Source organism: Capricornis sumatraensis, chromosome 9 (assembly GCF_032405125.1).
Source record: "Capricornis sumatraensis isolate serow.1 chromosome 9, serow.2, whole genome shotgun sequence".
Taxonomy (NCBI): domain Eukaryota; kingdom Metazoa; phylum Chordata; class Mammalia; order Artiodactyla; family Bovidae; genus Capricornis; species Capricornis sumatraensis.
Window position 1 is genome coordinate 46,933,456 of NC_091077.1, and position 9,949 is coordinate 46,943,404.

The 9,949-nt window shown below is 42.0% G+C and overlaps 1 pseudogene; it reads left to right on the forward strand.

Moving 5' to 3' along the window:
* Positions 1–355: 355 nt before the first annotated feature.
* On the forward strand, positions 356–3,360 carry LOC138086291 (small ribosomal subunit protein uS2-like; annotated as a pseudogene).
* The last annotated feature ends 6,589 nt before the right edge of the window (positions 3,361–9,949 follow it).

Genomic DNA, 9,949 nt, shown 5'->3' on the forward strand with positions numbered 1-9,949 from the left:
AAATAGAGACATTACATATTTATATTAACAGTTGTGGCTTTGTCCTAATAAAAATTTATTTAAAAATAAACAAGTGATGAGCTCATTTGCTGACCCCTGCTGCTCTAATCAATTTCTTTAGAATACTATGTCTGATTTCTTCTTGTTGTTATTTTATAGCTAGGATTAAGGAAATGCCATTGTGATCATAGCAAGTCTTGCAGGCATTCACTTTACTGGTAATGCTTTCAGTGTTTTTTATTTAAATATCATATTAGCTATTGATTTCTTCATAAAGAATTTGAATTTCTAGTTTATAAGTTTTTATTAGAAATGATCACTCAGGAATGCATTTGAGTCAGTGCTAATGAGACGGATGAACCTAGAGCCCATTTTACAAGGTAAGGTAAGTCAGAAAGAGAAAAGCAAATATCATATTTTAACACAGAAATATGGAATCTAGAAAGATGGTACTGATGAACCTATTTGTAGGGTAGCAATGGAGATACAAACATAGAGAAAAAACTTGTGGACATGGGGTGGAAAGGAGAGGGTGGGACGAATGGAGAGAGGAGCATGGAAGCATATACACTACCATATGTAAAATAGAGAGCCAGCGGGATTTGCTGTATGACTCAGGGAACTCAGACCAGGGCTCTGTGACAACCTAGAGGGGCGGGATAAGGTGGAAGGTGGGAGGGAGGCTCAAGAAGGAAGGGATATATGTATAGCTGTGGCTGATTCATGTTGATATCTGGCAGAAACCAACACAATATTGTAAAGCAATTATTTTTTCAATTAAAAATAAATAAATTTTTAAAAATGAAATCATAGAAAAAGAAAAAAAAGAAATGATCACTCAGTTTTATCCAGTGCATTTTTTAAGTTCCTATCCAGATCACAAATTTTATTTCTTATCTTTTATTCATGTGCTAAATTATTTTAATAGATTACCAAATGTTGAGTCATTCTTACAGTCCTTGAGTGAATTCTATTTGGTCATACTACATTAGCTTTTAATACATTGCTGGCCAATTTGCTATCCCTTTTTTTGAATTTTTAATTTGTAATGCACACTGGGAGGTTTTCCTAGGCTCAAACATCCAGCTAAATGTAGGCTCAACTAAACATTCAGACTCACAAGCCTATCCTAGCTCACACTTAGTACCTAACTTCTCTGAAGGGTAGAAGGTGGACATAATTTGCAGGAGGGCAGCATTAGTCACTGTTCTCAGTGGGAGCTGTCATCCAGGAGTTGTTCCTTTAGCCTTCCATATGAGATAGTTCAGATGTGAAGAAGCAAAATTCCCAAGGGGAGGGGATAGGATAAGAGTGGCTTAAAGTCTTTGTACCCCCCATAGAAGCCAATATCTCTTGGAAGAGATCCCTGGGGGAGTTTCCAAGCCCCCTGCATTCAGGGGACGCCAAGGCTGTGATGTCCCAGGAGGAATTTATAGTTTGTTGGTAGTCCTCCCCATCCATACACCCAGTTGATATTTTACCTTCATCTAGGGTTCAGGGAAATAGAACTACAAAGTTAATGGAAAGGCCAAATTCTCTTTCCATAGGGGAAAATGGTTGTGTTAATACATTACCTACATTACCACATCCATCAGCAAATTCTTAATGTTTCCTTTTTTTGTGCTTTCTTTTTCAGGTTTTGGTCAGGGTTATGCTATCCTCTGGTGGCTCAGACAGTAAAGCGTCTGTGTACAATGCGGGAGACCTGGGATCGATCCCTGGGTCGGGAAGATCCGCTGGAGAAGGAAATGGCAATCCACTCCAGTACTATTGCCTGGAAAATCCCATGGACAGAGGAGCCTGATAGGTTACAGTTCATGGGGTCGCAAAGAGTGGGACATGACTGAGAGACTTCACTTTCACTTTCATGCTATCCTCAGCTTCCCAGGGGGCGCAGTGGCAAAGAATCCACCTGCCAGTGCAGGAGATCCAATAAATGCGGGTTCAGTCCCCGGGCTGGAGAGATTCCCCGGGAGAAGGAAATGGCAACCCACTCCAGTATTCTTGCCTGGGAAATTCCACGGCCAGAGGAGCCTGGTGGGCTACAATCCATGGGGGTCGCAAAGAGTCGGTCACAGCCAAGCGACTAACACACGCATACTATCCTCATAAAGTGCATTGGGAAGCTTTCCATCTTTCTCTATACTTTCAAAGAGTTTAACTAGTATGAGAATTTTGAGTGTTCCATCATGCCTCATGGAAAGCAGGGGATTTTTCTTGTTCATTTCCAAAAACCTAGTGGCAACAGTGCCTGCCTGCATGCATGCTAAGTCGCTTCAGCCCTGTCTGACTCTTTGAGACCCTATGGACTGTAGCCTACCAGGCTCCTCTGTCCATGAAATTCTCCAGGTAAGAATACTGGAGTGGGTTGCTATGTCCTTCTCCAGGGGATCTTCCAGACCCAGGAATCAAACCTGATTCTCCTGCATTTCCTGCATTGGCAGGCAGGTTCTTTACCACTAACTACCTGGGAAGCCCAACAGCATTGCGTAGGACACAGCAATTAGACTATTTGCTGTCCTTTCCATACTACTCAGAGAGGGGTCCACAGCATTCTTCTAGGTTGCTGTCCTAACTTAATCGGAAACTTTCACAGTGTCCAGAGCCCTTCATGTCCTACAAATGAAGAAGGAGAATGTCTTCAAATTTCTTGCAGGAGGAGCCCACTTAGGTGGCACCAACCTTGACTTCCAATTTGAGGAGAACCTGGGAGAAGCTTCTGCTGGCAGCTCGTGCCATTGCTGCCTTTGAAAGTCCTGCTGAGGTCATGCCATATCCTCCAGGATGACTGGCCAGCAGGCTGTGCTGAAGTTTGCTGCAGCCACGGGGAACCACTCCTATTGCCGGCTGCTTCTCTCCTGGATCTTCACTAACCAGATCCAGAGCCTTCTGCAAATTGCAGATTCTGGTGACTGCTGATCCCAGGGCCGTCTGATTTAACCTGCCCAACGTTGCTGTGGATAGAGCAGACTCTGAGCCCTGTGGATGTGTCCATGCAGCACGTGGGCAAGGGCATTCACTCCATGGCTCTGCTGTAGTGGATGCCGGCTTAGGAAGGTCTGCGCCTGCGTGGCCTCATCTCTCCTCAGCACCCGCCAAAGGTCACACCTGCTCTACTTCTACGGAGACCTTGAAGAGATGGCACAGGAGGAGTAAGCTACAGTTGCAAAAGCTGTGACCAAGGAGAAACTTCAGGGTGAGCCGACTGTTTCGGCTCCTGAATTTATGGCCCCTGAACCAGAAGCAGCAAGCTGTGCTGCAGCCTCAGGCATCCTCTGCTGTATTTCGCGATTCCCTGCTGAGGAGGAGCCGGCCCACCTCCCAGGACCACACTGCAGCCAGTTGGTAGGGACATCTTAAGCTCTTCTTCCATAGATTCTCAAACAGAAAATGCAAATAAGTTTGATGGAAAACAAACCATTTCTTTTTTAAAAAATTGCTGAATGAATTAAATTGTCATAAGAACTTGTCCATAAAATCTGGTTCTGATGACTTTTGGAGGTTTACACTTTGGCATTTTCTGTTTTTTAGCTTCTTAGTGCTCTATTAGGTTTTTCACAGCTTGATTTTTTTTTTTTTAATGGTGCATTTTCCTAGAAGATGATCCGAGGTTTGCGCTAACAAAGTAGTGATACTGTGCATTTTGCCCACATTTTCTCTCTGAGGAAACGTGTAAGAAATTTGTATAGTTGCTTATTTTCAGAGAATCAAGTTATGCTTTTATTTATCAATACTGTGTATGATTTTTCTTATGGTTCTAATTTCGCTTTTTTGCTTCTTTGTAAGTTATTACTGCCTTGACTAATTCCTTCTCCTCACATGATTTAGATTTATTTTATCGTTCCTCTTCAAGCTCCTTGAGTAACACGTTTGCTTCATGTCTTAAACAATGAATAGCTCTGATTATTAAATACACCCGTATGGAAGACACAGGCCCCATGTTTTACTTCATTATCTCGCTGAATCCTCATAACACCTGTAAGGCCTCCTAAGTCTTCACAAGGCCTCCTAAGTCTTTAGCATAGTGGTTATAAGTGTGGACTTGAGCTACAGCTGCTGCCGTGTATAACTTGTGACATGACTTCTCTATGCTCCTATTTCTTCATCTGTGAAATAGGAAAATTACCTAGTCTGCATTATAGGCCTGTTATGGGAGAGAACTAAATGTGTACACATAAAGCCCCTAGGACAATGCCTGACACGTCATTTTCATTGTGGAAGTAGCTGATCTTATTATCTTCAAATAATGAGGAATTGAAGCTTTAGGAAGTTAACTTGCCAGGATCCCATAACTGTCACTAGATAAGAAGCCACTCTTTTGAACACAGTCTGAGCAGCCTTTGTAGACTTGGGGGTATAGGTTGCTCATTCTCATTAATTTCTTAATAGTTTACAATTGCAGTTTTGGTTTCTTCCTTGATGAAGTTTCTACTGGTTTTTCCTCTGTATGAAACCTTTTTGTTTCTTCTTATCTATGTGATCTTCATCCTTGGAACTCATAAATTTCACCAGAATTTGTCTAGTTCTGGCTATTTTTTATTCCTGACTGGTACATACTCCATTTGACCTTTAGATCATAATCTTTCTTCCAGTTAATATCTTTTCTATTTTTTTTGATCCCCAATCTTTTTCTCCTCCTATAATTCCTATTGTACATATTTTGAAATGTCTTAAACTTACTTTTCACGCCTTTGTTTTCCCCTTAACTTTCTCGTCATTGCTTTTACTCCTGGTTTCTGGGGGGACCTTTTGGATTGATACTTTAATTCTCAATTCAAATATCTGCAGAATCCAATCTGTTGTTTAGCTGCCTTTATTGAGGGCTTTTTTCCTTACCAGTGAGTATCTTAATTTAACATTTTCAATGTGCATTTCAAAAAGTATATAATAAGCTCATGAAGCTCCTTATGCACCATTTTTATAAAAATGCTTAATTAAAAATTCCAGCCAAATGTTCATTTCCTTTAAAGTTCTTCTGCCCTGGATACAGCCATCCAACTTCTCTTCCTCCAAAATCTGACACACATTGCCAAACCCTAAAACAGATTTTTGGTTCAGGTTCCCCCATACCTTACTTCAGCATCTTTCCATCTTCTTTTTTAATCTTCAGTAAATTTTTTAATCTTCAGTAAATTTTTTAATCTTAGGCAGTGTAACATTTACGACACAATTGTGAATATAGCACAGAAAGTTTTCATATACCCTGTAACAGGTTTCCCTGGCTACCAACACCTTACATATGGACATGGCACATTTGTTATGATTGATGAGCCAATACTGACACATCATTAGTAACTGAAGTCCCCACCTCATTCACATTTTCTTAGTTTTCCCTTCATGTCCTTGTTCTGATCCTACCCAGGACATCACATTACATTTAGTCGTTAATGTCTCTTTAGGCTCTCTTTGGCTGTGACAGTTTCTCAGACTTTCCTTGTTTTCGACGACTTTGACAGTTTTTTTGTATCATTCTTTTTTTTTTTCTTAATTGGGGTATAATTGATTTACAATGTTGTATTAGTTTCAGATGTACATCAAAGCGAATTTGTTAAACATATAAACATATCCACTCTTTTTAAGATTGTTTCCCCATACAGGCCATTACAGAGTATTGAGTAGAATTCCCTGTGCTATACAGTAGGTCCTTATTAGTTATCTGTTTTATATCTGTTTATAGCAGTGTGTGTGTCGGAGAAGGCAGTGGCACCCCACTCCAGTACTCTTGCCTGGAGAACCCCATGGACAGAGGAGCCTGTTGGGCTGCAGTCCATGGGGTCGCTAAGAGTCGGACACGACCGGGCGACTTCGCTTTCACTTTTCACTTCCATGCATTGGAGAAGGAAATGGCAACCCACTCTAGTGCTCGTGCCTGGAGAATCCCAGGGACGGGGGAGCCTGGTGGGCTGCTGTCTACGGGGTCGCACAGAGTTGGACACGCCTGAAGTGACTTAGCAGCAGCAGCATGTAGTGTGTATGTGTCAGAGAACTGATCAGGTATTTTGTAGAATGTCCATTAGGTAAGATTAGCCTGATGTTTTTCTCATGATTAAACTGAAGCTGTGTTTGGGAGGAAGACCACAGAAGTGTTATTTCTGTCGCATCACATGAAAGTACATGCATCAGTATGGCTTGTCCCTGTGATGTTGACCTGATCATCTGGTTGAGGTAGCATTTTTCAGGTTCCTAGTATTGATTATTCTTTTCTCCTTTCCCCATACTGTACTCTTGGGAAGGAAGTCACCATACATAGTCTACACATAAGGAACAGGGAGCTATGTGCCATTTCCTTGAGGGCTGAGTATTTACATAAGTTATTTGGGGTTCTCCTGCTTGGGAGATTATCTACTTTTGCTTTATGATTATCCCAAAGCTTTTGACTGTGTGGATCACAACAAACTGTGGAAAATTCTTCAAGAGATGAGAATACCAGACCACCTTACCTGCCTCCTGAGAAATCTGTATGCAAGTCAAGAAGCAACAGAACTGAACGTGGAACAACAGAGTGGTTCCAAATTGGGAAAGGGGTACATCAAGGCTGTATATTGTCACCCTGCTTATTTAACTTACATGCAGAGTACATCATGAGAAATGCTGGGCTGGATGAAGCACAAGCTGGAATCAAGATTGCCAGGAGAAATACCAATAACCTCAGAGATGCACCACCCTTACGGCAGAAAGTGAAGAAGAGCTGAAGAGCCTCTTGATGAAAGTGAAAGAGAAGTGAAAAACCTGGCTTAAAATTCAACATTCAAAAAATGAAGGTCATGACATCTAGTCCCATCACTTCATGGAAAATAGATGGGAAAACAATGGAAACTGAGAGACTATTTTCTTGGGCTCCAAAATCATTGCAGATGGTGACTGTAGCCATGAAATGAAAAGATGCTTGCTCCTTGGAAGAAAATCTATGAACAACCTAGACAGCATATAAAAAAGCAGAGACATTGCTTTGCCAACAAGGGTCCATCTAGTCAAAGCTATGGTTTTTCCAGTAGTCATGTATGGATGTGAGAGTTGGACTGTGAAGAAAGCTGAGCATCGAAGAATTAATGCTTTTGACCTGTGGCATTGGAGAAGACTTGAGAGTCCGCTGGACTGCAAGGAGATCAAACCAGTCCATCCTAAAGGAAATCAGTCCTGAGTATTCATTGGAAGGATTATGCTGAAGCTGAAGCTCTAATACTTTGGCCACTTGATGCAAAGAATTGATTCATTGGAAAAGACCCTGATGCTTGGAAAGAGTGATGGCAGGAGGAGAAGGGGACGATAGAAGATGAGGTGGTTGGATGGCATCACTGACTCAATGGACATGAGTTTGAGCAAGCTCTGGGAGTTGGTGATTGTCAGGGAAGCCTGGTGTGCTGCAGTCCATGGTGTCACAGAGTCAGACACAACTGAGCAACTGAACTGAACTGCATGGGAGATTTGTCTCCTCATTTATTTATATTAGTACAAACTCATGAAATTAATTTTACACTTTGGGTTACAATCCAATATGACTTTATTTTGTTGCTCAGATTATTTCAGCTTGAGCCACTTGGGAGCTGTTTCTTTTCTTGGTCATACCACATGGCATGCAGAATCTTCCCTGACCAGGGAATCAAACCCATTGCCCCTGTACTGGAAGTGTGAAGTCTTAACCACTGGACCACCAGGGAAGTCCCAGGAGCTGTTTAAATTGTCCTCTGTGTCCCTTTGGACGGCATCATTGTGTTTTTGTTTTGGTTTGTATTTTTGATTACTGTATTACTTTCTGGCACTATAAGATATTCCAAGCTTATATTATCTATTTGTTTCCTCAATCCTAGAGTCAGCCATTTCTCCAAAGAGAGTTGATACCTTTTATTGGGGGATGGCATTAGAAAGCAAGATTGAAGCAAACTAGCTGTGTTCATTGCTGCTGGGTTTTTTTTTTTCTTTTCCATCATGCAGTTATATTTTTATCTATAAGAATTGTTATATATTGTTTCCTTCCCCTAAGAGCCTGGTCTTACTTTATCGATAAGAATTATTAAAAATGCATACACAGGAAACAGAGGAGGGAAAAGTTCTCTTATGAAGTGCTTTTCATTCAGGGTTATTTGCTCTGATTGTTTCATTTAAACCACTGAGTGTTTTAATATATCTGGTAATTTTTTGCTCTGCTGATGCATATGTTGTATGCATCAGCTATTCAGAAAGATAATCAGGATGGGTAGCTGAGATGGGTCCCAACAGGCACTATGTAAGCCAATGTCATTTCTTTCTGTCCTTAACAAAAATAGAAGACAGCTGTAGATGTATACTTTTTCTTTAGTGGCTTAGCGACTGAATGGTTTGTTCAGGACAGGAATGGTGTTGTGAGCTGAGCTGCCTGGGTGAAATTTCATCTTAGCTCAAGAGCAAAGTCTCCTTCTTGTCTTGGAAGTTGGACATTACCTGACACAGAGCCTCCCTCTAGGTGACATCTCTGCCATCAGTGACCTCACAGAGTCTCCCTCCACCCAGAGGACAAGCCCTTGTCCTCAGCAGCCTTAAGGATGCAGATTTTAAGCGAGGTTACTAGATTCTACTCCCCTTGGTCTCTAGCACCTGCTCTGGGTACTTTAGGTAAAAATACTAAAAAAAAAAAAAAATGAACTTTATCCCTTCTCACTCCTTTTCAGTAACCTGCTCTACCTCAAGCTCCGTGAGAGGGTATGATGGGAATCCTTTCACTTACCCCAGGTGAACATCCTCTCATGGCGGGATGCCTGACCAGCTTTCCCTTACTCCAATCCTACCTGGACCATTCCAACTGAAAACTGATAAAACCACAAGGTTGGTATATTAGTTACTAACTGCTTGTTGTTCAGTCACTCAGTCGTGTCCTACTCTTTGTGACACCATGGACTGCAGCGTGTCCATGGGGCTTCCCTGTCCTTCACGATCTCCCGCAGTTTGCTCAAACTCATGTCCATTGAGTCAGTGATGCCATCCAACCATCTCATCCTCTTTCATCTCCTTCTCCTCCTGCCTTCAATCCTTCCAAGCATCAGGGTCTTTTCCAATGAATCAGTTCTTCGCATCAAATGGCCAAAGTATTGGAGCTTCAGTTTCAGCATCAGTCCTTCCAATGAATATTCAGGACTGATTTCCTTTAGGATGGAATGGTTTGATCTCCTTGCAGTCCAGCAGAGTCTCAAGAGTCTTCTCCAACACCACAGGTCAAAAGCATCAGTTCTTCGATGCTTAGCCTTCTTTATGGTCCAACTCTCACACCCAAAACCAGACTGACTGCTGTATAACAAATTACTCCAAAACTTACCAGCTTAAAAATACACATGTTTATTATCTCATAGTTTCTGCCAGGAATCAGGAATGGCTTAGCCGGGTCCCCTACTTCAAGATCTCTCACAAGATTGCAGTCAAGTGTCAACAAAGTCTGTGTGGCCTCATCCAAAAGCTCAGTTTTGGCGGGGAAGGACCTGCTTTCAAGCCCACATGGTTTGGGCAGGAATCAATTCCTCAGGGGTAGCTGGACTGAGTACTTCGATTCCTCTCTTGGTGAAGGCTGTCAGTTCCTTGTCACAAGGGTCTCCCTAATATAAGACCCATTGTCACCAAAGTGGCCTATAGAGAGCATCTGCTATCAGGAGTCACAATCTGTTATAACCTAATCACAGAAATGATACCCTCACTAGGTCCAGCCCCTACTCAAGGGGAAGGGGTTACACAAGAACATGAATACCAGGAGATGGGGATCCTTCGGGCTATCTTAGAAGCTGGCCTATCACATGTAAGGATGGGGCCCTCCTCCAGTCTCCAGTTGGGTTACATAATTTTTTCTCTGGTATAGTCGGGTTGATTCTGTGGGATGCTAGGAAAGAACACACATAAGACAAGTGGGCATAAAACATTGTCTTCGTCCTGGACTCCATGAGCTCGCTTTTTTAGTGCTGAGTTTGAGGTTATGGAAAGAGCTTCTGGT